At 43.2% G+C, this 19,642-nt stretch overlaps 1 long non-coding RNA gene across 1 annotated transcript in view; it reads right to left on the bottom strand.

Moving 5' to 3' along the window:
* Nucleotides 1-6,736: 6,736 nt before the first annotated feature.
* Nucleotides 6,737-19,642, bottom strand: part of LOC141278558 (uncharacterized) — a 92,272-nt gene continuing 79,366 nt past the window's right edge. Inside the window, exon 4 of the long non-coding RNA XR_012331393.1 lies at nt 6,737-6,772. This is a non-coding gene — a long non-coding RNA (uncharacterized lncRNA). The remainder of the gene's footprint in view (nt 6,773-19,642) is intronic.

Genomic DNA, 19,642 nt, shown 5'->3' with positions numbered 1-19,642 from the left:
GCTTTTTCTGTCTTTACTGATCTTTTGGTTACATGTCCACAATCTGACAACAGATACTGTGTCCTGCTTCCGATTTTTGAGTGATACTCTGTTTGGCCCAGATCATAGTCAATAAATGTTAATCTAGTGAATAAAAGCATAGATCATTGCAATCTGGAGGGTTAGGTGGACCCGAAAGAGAGTGGACTAATCTTGGGTTTGGAGGATGGATAGAATTTGAAGAGTTGAGCGGGGTAGTGGCATTAGCAAAGATGTAAAGATAGGAAGACCATGGAAAGATCAGAGAATAACAAATAGTTAGGATTAAGCTCAAAAAACTTGTAACTCTGTGAGGTGATGGAGATGTTAACTAACCTTATTGTGGTAATCATTTTGCAATACGTGCTTATATAAAATCACTATGTTATGCATTTTAAACCTACGCAGTGTTATTTGTCAATTATATCTCAGTAAAGCTGGGGGAAAAAAGATTGGCTCAACTGAAAGGCTTGTGTTGAATAAGGGGTGAGCAAAAAGGAAGGAAGTTTTAGGCTACATTAAGGTAGAAGGATCTAGAATGTCAGACTAAGGGAATTTAATTGTACTGTACAGTCAAGGGACAGTGTATTGGACATCTGTTGCCTCTGCTTACAGATAAGCTCATCCCCTCATCATGGAATAGCACCTTTATTTTCTAAGGAACCACGCTTTTCCCACTCTTACTCTATGTAGGTTGGATGGGTTGACATCACCCCAGGCTCTAGGGATGGGTCCAGGACCCAGGTCTTGCATATCAGAGTCTGTGTTAGGACTTCTGCTGGACTATTGAGAAAGAGTCCTCTCTTTCTGCTAATGATGCTACATTTCTTCAGTATAAGTCTGCAGGTAGTGGTAGCTGTTTTGTCATCCTTAGGAAGAGTGTGCCTGAGAGTGAAGCCAACCTATAGCCAAGATGAAGGGAGAGAGACTCTCAGTGACGTCTAGACACTAGTGATGTCTAGATACCTAGACACCTGGGCAGCCATGCTTGAAGGCAGATACCCTTGGCCTTTTCAGTAAGGTGTGAACCAATACATTTCTTTTTTAATTTGTCAGTAGGAACTGGGTTCTTTTATCTGCAACAGGAAGACTTCTGATTACTACAGGCAATAGAAGTTTGTGAGCAGGGTTTTATGAAGATTAATCGAATGGCAAACAAAGTAGAGAAATCAAGATGCTGGTAGTGGAAATAGGAAGGAGAGAAAAGTACAGAGGAAGAATTCAGAGGGCTTGTTGACTAGAACAGGAAGAGGAAGCAAAAATGACTGGAATTTGGAGACTAAGTGAAATGATGGAACCATGTTCCCCCCTACACCCTCAGGAGTAAGTACATTTATCCTTCGGCTTTCAGTTTGAGGTGATGACAGGGAAATCAAGTGGAAATATTTAGCACTTGGTTAAAATGTAGAATTAAACCTCAGGAGAAAACTCAGGATCCAAGATATAATAAGTATATGTGTTGGCAAGATGGAACAATGTGATGATCTGAGGGGAGAGGGAAGTCTGTAATAGTAGATTGAGAAACGGGTTGATGGACAGGAATGTCAAGAAATACAAGGCTAGGAATGAATCAGGCCCTTTTCCCCTGCCAGACATCTAGTCTCCACCTGCTGCAATTCAGGGAGCAAAGTCTGTGAAAATGAGGACATGCCACTCGGGTAGGCACAGCTGCTTCAAAGTGCCTTGCAAGGCGAGAATTGAGTGAGTGTGGGTGAGATTTCTGGAGGAGTGGTTGTGGAGAAGAGAGTGATGAAGAGCAAAAGAAACAGAGATGGGAGGATGATTAGAAAACTCTCTTGGAATTCAAAGAAAGAGAACCTCTCAAAAAATGGATAGTCAGCTGTGGAGAGATGAGGTGAAGATCACAGGAGATTGTAGATTCGCTGGGCTCTAGAGGTGGAACTAGATTAAAGTGAGTGGTTAATATAAAAGTGGAAACGGTGGGTGGAGACCAGGAGTTTGGCAGAGAAAGGAAGGAGAGGGGCAGGGTAGCTTACTAATGAAGCGGCTTAGCCAAGGCTTTTTGTTTGCTTTGTTTTATATCTAGGACAGAGGAGGCTTGTTTCAGAGGGTAGACAGAAGAAAGGGCCAGTGGATTAGTAGGGGGTGAAGAAGATAGAGAGAGAGGATTCAACTGAACAGGGAAGGAGGTAAGACAGACAGTGGTGGAAAGAGCAGATGGGAAAGGAAGCAATACATTCCCCATCTGAGACTGGTGGGGAGGCTGAGAGAAAGAGTGTAAAGAGAGATGCTTGGAGGAAGAATGGAGAGAAGACGAGGCATCTATCATGTGTGTCCAGGATCGATAAGACAGTAACATGAGGTGTCTGCTGCATTCAACAGAGTCTGTGAATCAAGTTACAGTGGGGATGTCCAAATTGCTTTTCTCCCCAGGAGACTTCACAGAAGATTATATTACTGTAAACTGATGTGTGAGCTAGGGAAAAAACAAAAAGGGATACAGAGTCTGTATCTTAGCTTTGTAGCTTCCAGTGAAAATGGGGTAATTGTCTGTCTTGTCATGACAAGAAGTAGATAATGCAACCTCATCATGACACAATACAGACAACTTGTCATCAGTTATACGAGGTAAAAGTACAGATGTAATTGGAGGTGACATAAATTTTATAACTGTGCTGTGGAATATATACTCCTTTCTCTGAGAGGATCCCAGACAAGCCAAATAACAAGTTTGGTGGCTGTGACTTATTGTGGTGAGTAATAAACTCATCAAAAGAAGAAGAAAAACTTGCTCTGAATCAGAGGCAGAGCCATGAGGTAGTCTATCTTTGGTTCTTACTATCAGATCAAAGTACCCAGTGCCAGAAGAACCTGAGAAACCTGCAGGGGAGGAGCGAGTCATCGTGTCTTGTTGGATAAAGTTTGCTGCATTCTGTCTGTCCGTCTCTCTCTCTCTGACAAAACTGGACTATTCTTCAAGGCAATGGCTTTTGCCGTGAAAAGGTAGTGTGTGCCAATGGTGTGATGGTGATGATGGCCCTTACTCAGATCTTCCTTTTTTGAACCAGTCCTGTGGCATGCAAGCCACTCTAACCCAGCCTCTTCCTGGCACCCTCTGTGCTCCTGGGCACACCCCTCCTTGGGTCTATATAAGGAAATAAACAGCACAAGTGGTGGCAGAACTGGGCGGGCAGGTGAGCGAAACAGGGCAGGACTCTCTCATTAAGACCTTCTTACTTAATGACAATTACTTCAGAGAAGTGTGGGCCTAAGGGACTTGGCCAAAAAGTCCAAGCAGTTGCTTGTAGGGGAAAAGAGTGTGGGAAAACATAATTATTTCTTGCAGAATAAGTAGCTAGAACCATGTCAGTATCATGGACTTGTGATGACATAGTTGCATTAGGCCATATGACTGTAATAGACAAGATTCCCTTGAGTCAAGGGGCCCTAATAAACGCACAATTCGTGGATCTCTGCTAGGGTGGGTCAATGCTCCCCAAGGGGTGTTTGGAAATGTGAGGGGGTGTTTCTGGTTGTCACAATGATTAGGATGAGACTGGTGTTTAGTGGGGGTGGGGTACAGTGATGCTTACCATCCTGCACTGACTGCCCAGAGAGCGCAGCACAGGGAAGAATGGCCCCACCGAACATGCTGACATCACCCTGATGAAAAACACCAAGTTACAGGTACCAGAGAATGCTCCCTGGTGGAACTAGACTGTATAGCTTTTGATTTAATGAATCAAATTCTTTGAAAACAAAATCCAATTAAGTTGAATGTTTTGGACATTGATTAATTTCACTGCCATTTTCAAATATAAAGGATAAATACCAAGGGATGAAGCCTAAGTTTGTGGAGAATGAATAAAGTTGTTTGGATCTATGTTCAAGATACAGTATAAATGGGAGAGGGAGATGGGGAATTAGTGTTTAATGGTTAGTGTCAGTTTTGCAAGATGATAAACCAGAGATCTGTTGGCACAACAATGTGAATATACTTAACACTGCTGCACTGTACACTTAGAAACGGTTAAGATGGTACCCAGAGTCATAGAAAACAAACTATGGTTACTAAAGGGGAAAGTGGAGGGGGAGGGATGAACTAGGAATTTGGGATTAATAGCCACACACGACTATATATAAAAGAAACAGGGAACTATATTCGATATCTTATAATAAACTATAATGGAAAATAACCTAAAAAGGAATATATAGGTCTTCCTTGGTGGCGCAGTGGTTGAGAATCTGCCTGCCAATGCAGGGGACACGGGTTCAAGCCCTGGTCTGGGAAGATCCCACATGCCACGGAGCAACTAGGCCCGTGAGCCACAACTACCGAGCCTGCGCATCTGGAGCCTGTGCTCCGCAACGAGAGGCCGCGATAGTGAGAGGCCCGCGCACCGTGATGAAGAGTGGCCCCCGCTTGCCGCAACTAGAGAAAACCCTCGCACAGAAACGAAGACTCAACACAGCCAAAAAATAAATTAATTAATTTAAAAAAAGGAATATATATATAATATAGATGTATATATTATATGTATATATAAAACTATATCACTTTTCTGTACACTTGAAACTAACACAACATTGTAATTCAGCTATACTTCAATTTTAAAAAAAGGTTAAGATGGTAAATTTAATGTTATGTGTTTTTTTTCCATTAGAATAATCAGCAAAATAATAAAATTTAAAAAAGATATAAATGGCTTGAGAACTGGACAGACCCCTCATTTTAAACCTTTGGAACAGAATTTCCGTATAGGAGGGACAGACCTAGGGAAATCATGGAGAACTTCGTATTTAGGGTCCTTGATCATCAACCTTTTTGTTCCTCTCTCTCTTTCTCAGCAGGAATCCTCTCTGTCATCCCTCCAGGAAGCCATAATCTAATGATAATCCCTTAGCTTGCTACAGCTGAGCAATCCTTTTCACATATGTTGTCTCATGTGTCATCCTTGATTCCCCCCCTTTCCCTCGTCTGTCCCATCTCTCCGCCCCAATCCAGCCTTGCCCAGGATTCCAGCAGTAGCCTTCAACCCAGTCTCCTGCATCCCTGCTAGCCCTTCCCTCCACCCCCAATTCATTCCCCACACACCAGCCATAAAGATCTCTTTTAAACATTATTCAGATCATGTCACTCCTTAGCTTCAAACAAGTTAATACCCTCCTTTGCGCTAAAACTGAAAGCAACCTTCTTACACGCCTCTCTCCTTCCTTGTTTCAACCTCTGGCCCCTTGCTCACTGTGCTCTAGCCACACTGGCCTTTCTTCCCTTCCTCACCTTCCTCAAATGTGCTCAGCTTGTTGCCACCTTGGGAACTTTGCACTTGTTCCCTCTTCCTGGAATGCTCTTTAGATGGCTAGCTGTTTCTTATGCTTTACAAGTAGCTAAAGATGTCACCTTTTCCAGATTCCTTCTTGGTCCTCCCCCACCCCTACCCTCATCTCCATCCTCATCTAAAGTTGCCTCCCTCCTGCAATTATAATATTTATCTCAATCTGAAATCATCATCAATCATTTATTTGTTCACTTTCATTGTTTGTTTGTTTTCCTCTATTAGGATATAAGCTCCATGAGGACAAGGTTTTGCCTATTTTGTTCACCATTTTTTTTTTTTTTTTGTGGTACGCGGGCCTCTCACTGTTGTGGCCTCTCCCGTTGCGGAGCACAGGCTCCGGACGCGCAGGCTCAGCGGCCATGGCTCACGGGCCCAGCCGCTCCGCGGCATGTGGGATCTTCCCGGACCGGGGCATGAACCCGTGTCCCCTGCATCAGCAGGCGGACTCTCAACCACTGCGCCACCAGAGAAGCCCCTTGTTCACCATTTTATTACCAGCATCCAGAACAACACCTTTCACAGAATAGGCACACAACAAATATTTGTTCAATGACAACCTAAATGGGAAAAGAATTTGAAAAAGAAGAGATACATGTAGGTGTATACTGAATCACTTTGCTGTATGCCTGAAACTATCACAACATTGTTAATCAACTATACTCCAATATAAAATAAAAAGTTAAAAGACAAACATGAAAAACTGCAAGCTTAAACCTCCCTCCAACTAACTAGGCTAGCCTCTCACTCTCCTAAATAAAAAACAAAACCAAATATTTGTTCAATGAATGAATAGGTGAAAGAATGAATTTGATTTTCGTAACGGTCCTGCGAGACAGAGAAAACATTCTCAGTCCTATTTTACCAACATATTTTACAGAGTAACTGTATTGCCAAAATCACATAAGTGATTTTGTCTTCTAAGTCCTCTATGCTGTACTCTATTTGATGGCTCAGAAGCAGTTAATCTTAGCCATCTTAGAGGATGGAAGAGGAAGGAAGTGGGGCACTTGAAGAGATTACAAGTCATATTACATACACATTCTTATTCATAAAATTGTAGCCACAGATAGAGAAGGAGATGGGGTCCTACCTCCTCCATCTCTCTAGTGAACCCATGCATAGCACAGCTGGATGAGCAGGAGAATGTGGTGGTTCATTGCAGGCGCTCGGAGGGAGATAGACCTGGGTTCCACTTTTAATTCTACTACTTACTGGCTGTGTCTTTACATAAGTTAGTTATCTTTTTCTGAGACTCAATCTCCTTTCTTGTAAAATGAGAATAACACCATTGACCTTTTAAAGTTCTCTGGGGGATTATTAAATGAGAGAATATCTGATGTTTGGTGTATGGTAAGTGCAGGATAAAGAATAAAGAATACGGTGTCAGAGTGTTATAAAGATGGGATTGAACAGGCTTACCAGAAATTTAGCTTTCCAACACCACTCTCTTCCACCTACAGACACAGAAGGGAAGTTAATTTCTAGCACTTAGAACTGACAAGCTGTCGATAATCATTGGATGATCCAAAATCATCCATAATTTTGCACTCTGAAGAAACTCAGGGTCAGAAGGTGATGACCGGCCTGGGTGCCCTAGGCCACTAGCAATGGAATTGGAGATGGAAGAGGAACCTGAATGAACTGACTCCTGTTTGTGACTCTCTCTACTCACTGTTGATAGCACAAGGCATGGACATCTCCATCTGTTCCCTTCCTTGGCCAACGTACACAACTGAAGCCAGGAGGGTCCCCTTAGGGCAGATAGGATCATACAGATAGGGGCAGGGGCTGAGGAGTCTTGGTGCTTTCTCCAAAGCCCAATTACTGGCTGTGTGACTTGGGCAGTCACGTCCTTTCACTGAGTCTTAGTTCCATCCTCTACAAAATAGGGATGATAATAGTACCTCTTAGGATTGCCATAAAAATTAAATAAAACAACCCATGTAAAACTGCCTGCAACACAGGAAACAATAATAGATCTATTTCTAAACTTGTATTAAAAGTGATTTAAAAGTGCCTGTTGTGGGAACTTCCCTGGTGGTCCAGTGGTCAGGAATCCACCTTCCAATGCTGGGGACGTGGGTTCAATCCTTGGTCGGGGAACTAGGATCCCACATGTCATGGGGCAACTAAGCCCGCGTGCCGCACCTACTGAGCCCACGTGCTCTAGAGCCCGTGCACCACAACTAGAAAGCCCGCACGCCTCAACTACGGCGCCTGCGTGCTCTGGAGTCCACACGCCACAACTAGAGAACAGCCTACGTGCTGCAACGACAGATCCCACGTGCCAGACCCGATGCAGCCAAATAAATAAATATATATATTTAAAAAAAAGTGCTTGTTGACGGGGGAAAATATAGTTTTGTTCATATGATGCAATATACAATATATGATAATTTTCCACTAACCTTGGAAAAATATAAAATACATCGTTCTAAAGAAATATATTGATTATCACTGAATATTGGTGACTAGAAGAAAATAAAACATCACAAACTGACTGGTACATTAAGCCCCCTACCCTACACATCATACTGTAAAAGCAAATAATGAGACTGTATTTTATTAAATGTTGGTACCAATAAGTGAGTTACAACATGAAATACATTAGAATAAATTTCTGCATAGTCTATATGGACAGAGTAAATATATCAGTAAAAATGGGCACAAAGCAAGCAGCAACATAAATCTGAATGAATTTCTATACAGGGAGTCGCAGCACATGTAGCTAAACAAACATTCCACTAAACACTAGCACAAAATACAGGAGCAGATTATCGCACTGGAAGGTATGTCAATATCACAGTTATGTGGGCAGTTAAATCAAGTAATTCACAGAAAATTAGTAAACAGAAAGCAACAAAGAAACAAACTGAATTCCAGCAGAAATCATGTGATATCCCCATTAACAATGAGCAGAAACAAGACAAAAAGGCATCATAGAGGTTTACTTTTTATCTTCAGAACCTACGAAGCCTTCTCCTTTAATTCCCACCAAACATCAAACCCAAACCCTCTGCCACTGCTGCATCCTGATGGGTCTTTTCATCATTAGGTGTCACTACACTAAAAGTAAAGCCAACGTCCTTCAACAAATCAGTAAATCCACATTTTTAGACTGATTTCACCATTATCTGTTGCTCTGTAACAGTGTGTTTACTATCAACCCAATGCTTCTCTCCTTGTTTTCAAGTTTTTGTAATTTTCTTGGTTGTCGCAAGATCTGAATAGCACCTGGCAACACTATTATGGTCTTTTCTCTCTAAGTCTTAAAACATTAAGCCTGACTCTAATGTTAGAGAAAAGTTTGTATTGCTTTTGAGTCATGAATTATTTTTAAAAAGAGAAAAGTATAATGTGAAATAGAAATTATTACAGGAATAATATAAACTCTACACCCATCAATTTGGGGACCTATGACATACTTTTTTAAGGTAACTCCTAAAGGGTGCTGCACCCCACCAATAGGAGAGAATCATAATTGCTATTGCTTGGTCATCCGTTATATTCCTTGCCTCCTAGTTTTGAACTTTTTATTGGTAGCACTTAATTCAACATGGGATGATTTTTAGATAACTCTTTCAGTGGGAAAAATACATAGCATACATTAACTAATATGATCATTTAAATCATTTATGCACATATACATCATTTAAATCTCAGAAAACTATGTTTCCAGTAGTAGCCTAGTAGCCTGAGCACTGCTATAACGTATTTCAGTGCTTCTTAAAATGTGGTCCATGGACCACCTGCATCAGAATCCTTTAGGGTGTTTGTTTAAAATGCAGATTCATAGTCTCTGTCCCTTGTTTTCCCCCAAAGTCTACTGAATTAGATTCTCATTTTTAACAAGGTTCCCATGTGATCCTGGGTCCAGTAAAGTTTGCCAGCCCGGGCATTTCACCTTGGAGTTGGTCTTCTTGCCCCCATGTCTCAGTGAGCATGTAAAAGCTAGCTGAAGGGAACAGCCCTCCTCTCTCAGGTATTTGCCCAGGTGGCAGTTACAGCTTTGCTGGAATTCACAGGCTCTTTAAGCTTGGATTTGAACTGTGACTTGTGATATTTACTGCAGACCCTCTTCTTTGTTTGATTACCTCCTTGAACAGTCCTCTCTAGATAATCACCCTTTTCCTCCCCCCATTCTCGTACCCTCAAGGCCACACACACAGCACCGGCTGCTTTGCCCAGTATGTTGGGTTCATTCTGACCCATCTGTGGTCCAGGAGAAAGAAATCCCTGTTAGTGGGGTCATGCTACCAGGACAGCCTCTCTCCTTGGCTCAGACAAGCCACAGAGAATGGGAAATTTACAGACATTATAGAGAGCCATCTCACTCAGGGAGGTAGGCTTTAGACATTCTACAGGACAGACAAACCTAAAGGTACTTGTTCCTGAAAGAAAACATAAATTAGACTTAATGAGGCAGAGGGTTGGATGCACTTTGTGACTGAATGATTTCCTATAAATTCAGGGCACCCTTCCCCAAATTCAGCACAAGTTCTTTAAAACCAAAGTTTAAGCGAAAGTCTGAGTTCCTATGGTATATTCTTCAATTCAGCACTTTTTTTTTTTTTTTGCAGTATGCGGCCCTCTCACTGTTGTGACCCCTCCCGTTGCAGAGCACAGGCTCCGGATGCGCAGGCTCAGCGGCCATGGCTCACGGGCCCAGCCGCTCCGCGGCATGTGGGATCTTCCCGGACCGGGGCACGAACCCATGTCCCCTGCATCGGCAGGCGGACTCTCAACCACTGCGCCACCAGGGAAGCCCCAGGACCACTTTTAAACACACTAGCTATGGGAATCAGAACATTTAGGGAAGAGCTAGGCAAATGTTCCCCGGGGATCAGAGTGCCACCTGGGCAGGAAGGGACGTGGGATTCTGTTTGGCCATGTGGAAGAGGCTGTAGAGTCTCCTGAATATTTTGTCTACAGACGCAGTAATCTTTCATAATAGGCCATTCTAATCATTGCTGGCGTTTTCTTAGATGTTGATAAATGAGTCTGGGTATACACCAGTGGGTCTGTATCGTAACCGTAACTGCACATGACAGTGGTCTTCCAGGTGGACTGTTCATACAGGAATGATGCAAGCTGACTCATTCAAATATGGAAAGAAAATATTAGAGCTTCTAACTGTAAAATATTGCATTATAAATGTTTACGTGTGTGTGTGTGTGTGTGTGTGTGTGTGTGTGTGTGTTCTTCCGCGCCTGCGCAGCTTGTAGGGTCTTAGTTTTCCGACCAGGGATTGAACCTAGGCTCTCGGTAGTGAAAGCTCAGAGTCCTAACCACTGGACCACCAGGGGAATTCCCTGTGGGCTTTTTCTATGAATAGTTCCTGTATACAGTTTATAAAAATAAATATACATTTATTGAAGGTGTGTGCTCAATAACTTTTTATTGACTAGGATGCATAATCAAAAAAATTGGAGGGCTTCCCTGGTGGCGCAGTGGTTGAGAGTCCGCCTGCCGATGCAGGGGACACGGGTTCGTGCCCCGGTCTGGGAGGATCCCACATGCCGCAGAGCGGCTGGGCCCGTGAGCCATGGCCGCTGAGTCTGCGCATCCGGAGCCTGTGCTCCGCAACAGGAGAGGCCACAACAGTGAGAGGCCCGCATACCACAAAAAAAAAAGAAAAAAAAAAAAAAGTTAAAAAAATTGGAGATCACTGTCCCACAGGCAACCGGTTAGGTGTACAAAGCAGAATAATATTTGATTTTAGTTTGCTGAGCAATTTCTCAGTTGTGTGCTACTTACTTGTCATTTAGCCACTGATTTGGTAGCTAGGATTGTAACTAGGGAATAATCTGCTGCTGGTAATTAAGGAACTCCAGAACAAACCACTGAGTCGTGGCTATGGTCAGTCTCTGCTTCCCACTGTACTGTTTCCCATTGTTTTCCCACTGTACCCCTCCTCTCCTTCCCTTAGGTGGAGGAGTACAGTGGGAAAACAATGGTTTGGGCGTCAAACACACCCGTCTGACTAGTATGACTCTAAACATTGCCTCTTATTAACTTTATGATTTTGAGAAAGTAAATCAACCTTTAAACTAGTTGAGCCCCAATTTCCTCACTTGCATGATGTGTTTGTTATAAAAACAAAATGAAATGACATAAGCTAGCAGAGTGCCTGGCACATAATAAGCACTCAACAAATGTTGGTTCCCATGCTTCTCGAATCTCTTGCTTGTAGACCAAATCACATATACTGAGAGAATTGCCAAGTCTATAAAGTAGGGCCAAGTGAAATACGTGAACAACATGGCCTGGGAATTACATGACATAGACTTGCCAAACTAAAGAAAAAAATCCACCCTGCCAATACTAATGACAGGGCACCATGCCAGATGGTACTATCTAAACAGGAGCTCCTTATCTACACAGAGGGCCTGGTATCCCACCCCTAGCCAAGGGAGAAGAGAGTGTGTAGTCCCAACCTTTGGTGCTAGCCTTGGCGGGCCTCCAGGTCTGTACTCCAGAGGAAAGAAACACCTCCCATGCCTCTGCTGGAGTTCTACTGCCTGCCTGCACACTTGGCATTTGCAAAGAGCCCCACCTGGGCAGGCAAGGCACAGGTGACAGAGCAACACTTGCAGAGATTCTGATGGATCAGCAGCCTTTCCCAGGCTTCATGAAGACCACAGCTATGGCAGGGTGGCAGGCGAAGCTTCCCTTCTTGGCTTGTAGTAGCCAGGATAGGGTTATCTTCCTATTCTGTTGGTTGTAACCCAGGGTGAAATAGGCTATGGGAGAGCCTGGGTGTCAGGGACAATTTATTTTCAATAGACTTGATGATTTTAAAAGTCACTGGAGGGTGGGAGGGAGGGAGACGCAAGAGGGAAGAGATATGGGAACATATGTATATGTATAACTGATTCACTTTGTTATAAAGCAGAAACTAACACACCATTGTAAAGCAATTATACCCCAATAAAGATGTTAAAAAAAAAAAAAAGTCACTGGACTCTCCTCCGTCTCCAAAGCATAATTTGTAGATAAAACCTGTGGTAAACTGAACAATGGTGCCAAAGACAGCCTAATCTCTGGACTGTGCAAATGTTATTTTATATGGTAAGAAAGACTTTGCAGGTGTGAATAAAAGATCTTGAGATAGGAGATTATCCAGGTGAGCCCTGAATGCAATCACAGGTGTCTCTCTCTCTCTCTCTCTCTCTGTTTTTAAAATTGAAGTACAGTTGATGTACATTATATAAGTTACAGGTGTACAATATAGTGAGTTACAATTTTTAAAGGTTCATAGGTGTCTTTTTAAGAAAGAGGCAAAGGAAACAACAAGGTACTACTGTATAGCACAGGGAACTATATTCAATATCCTGTAACAAACCATAATGGGAAAGAATATGAAAAAGAATAAATGAGTCACTTTGCTAGACAGAAGAAATTAACGCAACATTGTAAATCAACTATACTTCAATAAAATCTAAAAAAAAAAAAAAGAAAAAGAGGCAGAGAGAGATCTGACATAGAAGAAGAAGGCAAGTGGACACTGAATCAAAACGCCACCCTGTAGGCTTTGAGGACGAAAGAAGGGGCCATGAAATGGAATGCAGCCTCAAAGTTTGTAGCAATTTGTTACAGCAGCCAAAGGAAACTAATACAGAACCTTATATGCAATGAAGTTTTGGGTTTTTTTTGGAAGCTTTTCTGTACACATAATCTCATTGGATCCTTACAATGATTCTATGGCTTATAGCCATAGTTCTGTAGATGGGGAAATTGAGGTTCAGAGAGGTTAAGTAATGAATGGCCCAAGCTCATCGAGCTAATAAGTAGGGGGGCATTGGGATTTGAACCCAGTTCTTCTCATGTTAGAGATTCTGTCCTGTTAACGACCGTGCACTTTTGCATATTGTTATGTATTTTAGGGTTGAGAAACAAAGAAGTTAGCAGTTGCCTGATGACATAAGCAAATAACAGGGCTACAGGTAGAAGTTAAGTCACTGATTATTTTCTAGTGTCTTAACCAGCATATGCAGAGTAAGGAGAGTAAGGAGAGAACATGGGAACTAATTTCCTTTCCTCGAATTGTTCTATTTCCGAAAATCAGTCACCTCAGTCTTGTAGGTTGTTGTGGGGTGGTGGATTCCAAGTTTTTTCTGTCTCCAAGTTTCAGTTTTCGTGTTTGAGTCATAGACCAAAATCAGGGGTGACTCCTTTCTCTGGGCTGCTGATAGTTTGTAAGCATTAGGTGGAAACTTCAGAGCACAGAGTGAATCAGGCCAAGGGTTATTTGCCACTCGAGGGTCCATTTAAACCAATGCCCAACAATGGTATGATATTGTGTTTTAAAGCCCCTGCTTGTGAGACCTTGTTTTTTTTTTTTCTCCTCCTCCTTCTTCTGAATGTTTGAGAAGTTTTAATCCTCAATTTTGGGGTCTGAGTGGAGAGAGGGCTGGGTACTCTCTAAGAAGCTGTTTTGGAGAAGGGAGCTCTTCCTCCTCTCTCACTTCCCTTTGGGAAGACATGATTGGCAATGTTGACATTCAATCCTGATCCACTCCCTCAATGCAGAGGTCCTTCTGAGTATTTTAGGAACAACACGAACATAAATGCTTCTGGCCCAGGTAGGTAGCCCTGCCTCCCCCTCCTCCCTGCCATCAACAGACACTCTGAATCACCACAATATTGGCGGGGGAGGGGTCCAATGCTCCATGTGTGGACTTTCAACCAATTCTGTTTTCAGACTTCCGTAGCATCTCCCACCTTCTGTGGCTCCTGATACCACCAAATCCTTAGCTGCCCAATGGTTCTGCAGGGCACACTGGTTTGCTCTCCACGGGAGCCCCTTCTACGGACAATTTTCATAGCTCTCTCCCCTTTTCTAATGAAACCGAGATCCCCTAGAACCGACTTCCCCTGCCAAGTTTCTGATCAACCTCTCTATCCAAAACTTTATTTCCTTTCTTGTCCTGCACCTGTTCCCTTCAGGATTGAGGAGTATCAAAGAAAATGGGGGATTGAAACTAAGCAGGACCCTCCGGCGCCCTCCAGGGTAAAATAGCCTCTCTGAGCGCTTCCCTGGTGGCGCAGTGGTTGAGAGTCCGCCTGCCGATGCAGGGGACACGGGTTCGTGCCCCGGTCTGGGAGGATCCCACATGCCTCGGAGCGGCTGGGCCCGTGAGTCATGGCTGCTGAGCCTGCGCGTCCGGAGCCTGTGCTCCGCAATGGGAGATGCCTCAGCAGTGAGAGGCCCGCGTAAAGCAAAAAAAAAAAAAAAAAAAAAAAAAAAAAAGCCTCTCTGTGTCCCCCATTTCTTGTTTGTAGAAAAAGGCTTTAGTCTTTTAGGCGTCCCTAAGTTCCAAAGAGCAGGCCCAGGCAGTTACTAATTAGGGAAGTGAAGAAAACTCCTTCAGAAACAAAGAAAAAGCAGTTAAACAACAAAAGTAACGACAATACTTCAGTGATAAAGCAGAGTCCTAGTTCCTCCTCAAGGGATACACATAACAATCTGATGTGTATCTTTGAAGTTGTTCTTCAGGAAATAAAACCCTCACTCAGGCAGAGGATGGTGACTACTGCTGAACATAAGCACTAGACCCATACTGGATGGAACCAGAAGGTTAATGATTGAGATTCCTGAAACATCACCGTTACCTCACCACTGACCCATCAGAAGAAAAAAGTTATGAATCCTCCAGCCCCTGCACCCAAATGTTGTCTTTTTTTTTTTTTTGTGGTACGCGTGCCTCTCACTGTTGTGGCCTCTCCCGTTGTGGAGCACAGGCTCCGGACGTGCAGGCTTAGTGGCCATGGCTCACGGGCCCAGCCGCTCCGCGGCACGTGGGATCTTCCCAGACCGGGGCACGACCCCGTGTCCCCTGCATCGGCAGGCAGAATCTCAACCACTGTGCCACCAGGGAAGCCCCAAATGTTGTCTTTAAAGCCACTTCCCTGCAAACCATCAAGGAGTTTAGGCCTTTTGAGCATGAGCCGCCCACACTCTTTGCTGGACACTGCAATAAGCGCTGTACTTTCCTTCACCACAACTGGTATCAGTAAATTGGCTTTTCTGTGTGGTGGGTATGTTGCAGGAAAGAAAGTGGGGTGCAAAAGGATGGTCATGTCCCAGGTCTCAGGTGAGTCCTTGGGACAGCCACCAAGTGTGGGTTCTTGGCTTTGTGCAGGAAAGCAAGAGTGAGCCATACTAAAGTGAAAGAAGGTTTATTCAGGGAGATACACACTCCATAGACAGAGTGTGGGCCATCTCAGAAGGCAAGAGAAGCACCAGGGTACGGGGTTGTCAGTTTTTATAGGAGTGGGTAATTTCACAGGCTAATGAATGGGAGGAATATTCCAGTGATTTTGGGGAAGAGGTGGGGATTTCCAGGAATTGGGCCACCGCCCACTTTTTGACCTTTATGGTTGGCCTTGGAACTGTCATGACACCTGTAGACGTGTCATTTAGCTTGCTGATGTGTTACAATGAGCATATACTGAGGCTCAAGTTCTAGTGGAAGTTGACTCTTCGCCATCTTGGACCTAGTTGGTTCTAATCAGTTTATGTCATTCCTTTAAAGGTTGTGCCCTGCCCCCTTCCTGTCTCAGGCAAGCAGACCCAAGTTTGGTTTGGTAACAATAAGACAATCTACTTTTTGTGTCATAAAATTTTGTTACATTTACTGATATCTCTTCTTCTATTCTCTTTGTTATAATAGAATTATACCTTTTTCTCACGGACGTTTTGGTGAGGACTTGAATTGGAAAGGATATGTGATCAGTCTATTTGTTTAACTAGAAATCAGCCTTTACATTGAGTGGTTCAATTTGTTTTCAGTCATGTCTCTTCAGGGCAACAAATGATGGAATTAAAAAATCTTTTCCAAAAAAAAAAAAATCCTTTCTGTGATCCTTTTAATTTTAAAAGGCAAGTTTTGCAACAGGGAAGAACAAAATCTGACTCCATGTTGGATCTGTTTCTTTTACTTTGACTTTGCTTTCCATTGCTTTTATTCTGTCTATAGCTATAGGCATACATAATGGCCTGCCTTGGGGAACCCTGCCCCTCTGCCTGAATGTTAAACTAAAGTGCCTTTATTCAGCTCACAGGGAAACATCCTGACCCTGCCCACCTGTGAATGGCTGCAGGAAAGAAGAAAATAACACATCCCATTCCTGAGGCTGGCCAAAACCAGGAGATATTTTGCAAGACTTATGGCCTTTTTACTTTACTTCCTCATCTCCTCCCCCTTTCTGTTCTGTAAAAGAAACTAGCATTCAGACCCTGATAAGATGGTACTCTAGGACACTAGTCCACCATCTTCTCGGATGCCCAGCTTTCCAAATAAAGTTGCTATTCCTCGCCTCGTTACCTTTTCTTCCAATTTATTGGCCTGTTGTACAGTGAGCAGAGTGAGCTTGGACTCAGTAACAGTTTAGAGCTTGGACTCAGTAACAGTTTAGTTCTTTTAATGTCTTCATTGGTACATTTATACATTGTTTTCTACTGAATCCTTTTGGTTATGCCATTTCTACAGCACATTTTAAAGTCTTCACTTAATTCCATGTAGATGTTACCGAACACAAATTCATGTGTCCAATGCACAGTGAGGCCAACAAACTGAAACGTCCAAGTTTGGAGCAGAGAAAGGTTTATTGCAAGGTCAAGCAAGGAGAACAGGTGGCTCATGCTCAAAAAATCCCAAACTGTCCAATGGTTTCCAGGGAGAAGTTTTTTAGGCAAAATTTGGGGTGAGGGCTGCAGAGTGTGTGACTTTCTTCTAGTTGGCTGGTGGTGAGGTAACAAGGCAGTGCTCCAGGAATCTTGTGCTCTGCCTGAAGTTACCATCCTCCACCTGGGTGGGGGCTTTAGTTCCTACAGAAGACTCGAAGATATTGTTATGTATATTCCTTGAGGAGGAACCAGGACCCTGTCCCATGGCTGTACTATTGTTTCTTGACTATTCCTCCCCTGTTTTTTCATTCCCTCCCTTCCCTGATTAGCAACTGTTTGAATCTGCCTTTTGGAACTCATGGAAGGTCAAGGAGGTTGAATGAAGTCCATTTCCTACAAACAAGAAATGAGGGACATGGAAAGGATTTGTACCTGGGAGGGCCCCACAGGATCCTGCTCTGTTTAATAGATGACTATCAAATGTTTTAAATCCAGTTCTTTAGCTTTAGTCTTCTAAATGCTTTTATTCCATAACCCCGAATTTGAGTTAATTATCTTTAAGCCCTCCCTGGGGGGCTTGTCAGTATTTTCCAGTTGGCTAAATTCAACTTTGAGGCATTTGATCCTTCCTAACAAAAACAGTAATAATATCCATCTGGAAATTTATTGTTTTAAAAATATCTTCATGCATACCATACAATTTTCTTCTCCCAATAACCTGTAAGGGAGGCAGTGAAGATAGTTTCCAAATTGACAACAGAGGAATAACCAGGGGTTGGGAGGGGTGACTTAGTGACTCATCTAAGTCCCCACAGCTAGTGGAGTTGAAACAGGAGGGAAGGGGGCAGGGCACAACCTTTGAAAGAATGACATAGCCCGAGGACATGACATAAACTGATTAGAACCAAATGGGTCCAAGATGGCGGACAAGTTGACTTCCACTAGACCTTGAGCCTCAGTATGTGCTCACTGTAACACATCAGAAGCTAAATGACACACCCACAGGCACCATGACAGTTCCAAGACCGACCATAAGGATCAAAAACTGGGTGGTAGCCCAATTTCTGGGAATCCCCGCTCCTTCCTGAAATAGCTGGAATATTCCTCCCACTATTAGCCTATGAAATTACATACCCCTATAAAAACTGACAACCCCATACCCTGCTGCCTTTCTCACCCTCTGAGATGGCCCACACTCTGTCTGTGGAGTGTGTTTCTCTCTAAATAAATCCACTTCTTACCTATCACTTTGTCTCTCACTGAATTCTTTCTGCAATGAGACGTCAAGAACCTGAGCTTCATTAAGTCCTAAGTGATCTCAGTTGGAAGACTGCAGGTTTTGGCCAGGTTCGAGTCCCAGCAGCATGGGTTCAAGTCCCAATTTGAGGTGCACGGTTTCAGAGTCACAGCCAGTCCCAAGTCACCCCGCTCTTTAAGGTGCTCTTTCCAATTCTAAACCTGCTGACATTCATTTCTCATGATAACGAATTAATATCTCACACACATTATTCCCTACTGTACTACCACAAGCCAAACCCTTGAAACCTCAAGTTCAGTTTACTGACAGTCTTTCTTCTGTCCCCCTTCCCCCACTCTACATCAACACATTGAACTTCTTTTTTTAAAATTAATTAATTAATTAATTAATGTGGTTGTGCCAGGTCTTAGTTGCGGCTCGCTGGCTCCTTAGTTGTGGCGGCAGGCTCCTTAGTTGTGGCATGTGAACTCTTAGTTGCAGCATGCATGTGGGATCTAGTTCCTGGGCCCCCTGCATTGGGAGCTCGGGGTGTTAACCACTGAGCCACCAGGGAAGTCCCCAACACATTGAACTTCTATTGTGCTTTTGCCTTTGTCCTACCTTCCTAAGTATATCTCCTTGTTACTTACCACTCAAACTTAGACTGATTTTCAAAGCCTTCCAAAATCTAACAGCTACCATTATCTGGTGCTTCCTGTATGTCAAGTACCATACTAAAAGCTTCACACATACTAATTCATTTAATTTAGTTACCAATTCAGTGGGGTAAGCACTACTATTATATTACCATTCTCACTTTACAAAGGGGGATAGTGGGGGTACATAAAGATGAAGTAATTTGCAAAGCTAGCCACACACCCAGTGAGTGCTGGAGTCAGGGTTTGAAACCAGGCAGTCGACCTCTGGAGCTTCGCAGATTCCATAATCTCACTTTGGGATGACTTCTAGCTGTTAAAGCCCATCATACAAAAACTCCGTCTCCACCCCAGCCTGAAATCCAGCTGGCAAAAAGCAACTAGTTCACTTTTTTCCCCCACATCTTAGACATCCAGTAATTCTTGTGGGTGCCAAAGGCTGACCTAGGATTTTCCACTTTTTGCTCACCATCTGACTTCCTAAGGAAGTGCTCAGGGCTGTTTGGACCCTGCGGCCAAGTCGTCGCAGAAGTTGAGATTGAGGTTAAAGTTCTACTCTTACCTTCTCCATCTATCTTGCCCTCTTGTTATTCACAGCACTAGGCATGTTGTGTCCCTTGGAGCACATGCTCAGTGAGTCCCAAAGTCACACGTTTCTAATTTATTTCCTTAGCATGAGCTTGATTATTGGTCCATTTCCTACTGCCTCTCTATACTATAGACAGGACTTCTTAAATTAATTTGAAGTAAATGCATCAAAATGTTGATGGTTAAATATTTTTGTTTGTATTTTTTCTTT

The sequence above is a fragment of the Tursiops truncatus genome, chromosome 4 (genome assembly GCF_011762595.2).
Source record: "Tursiops truncatus isolate mTurTru1 chromosome 4, mTurTru1.mat.Y, whole genome shotgun sequence".
Classification (NCBI taxonomy): domain Eukaryota; kingdom Metazoa; phylum Chordata; class Mammalia; order Artiodactyla; family Delphinidae; genus Tursiops; species Tursiops truncatus.
Note: the sequence above shows the minus strand (reverse complement) of the source record. Positions and strands in the feature narration are given on the sequence as shown.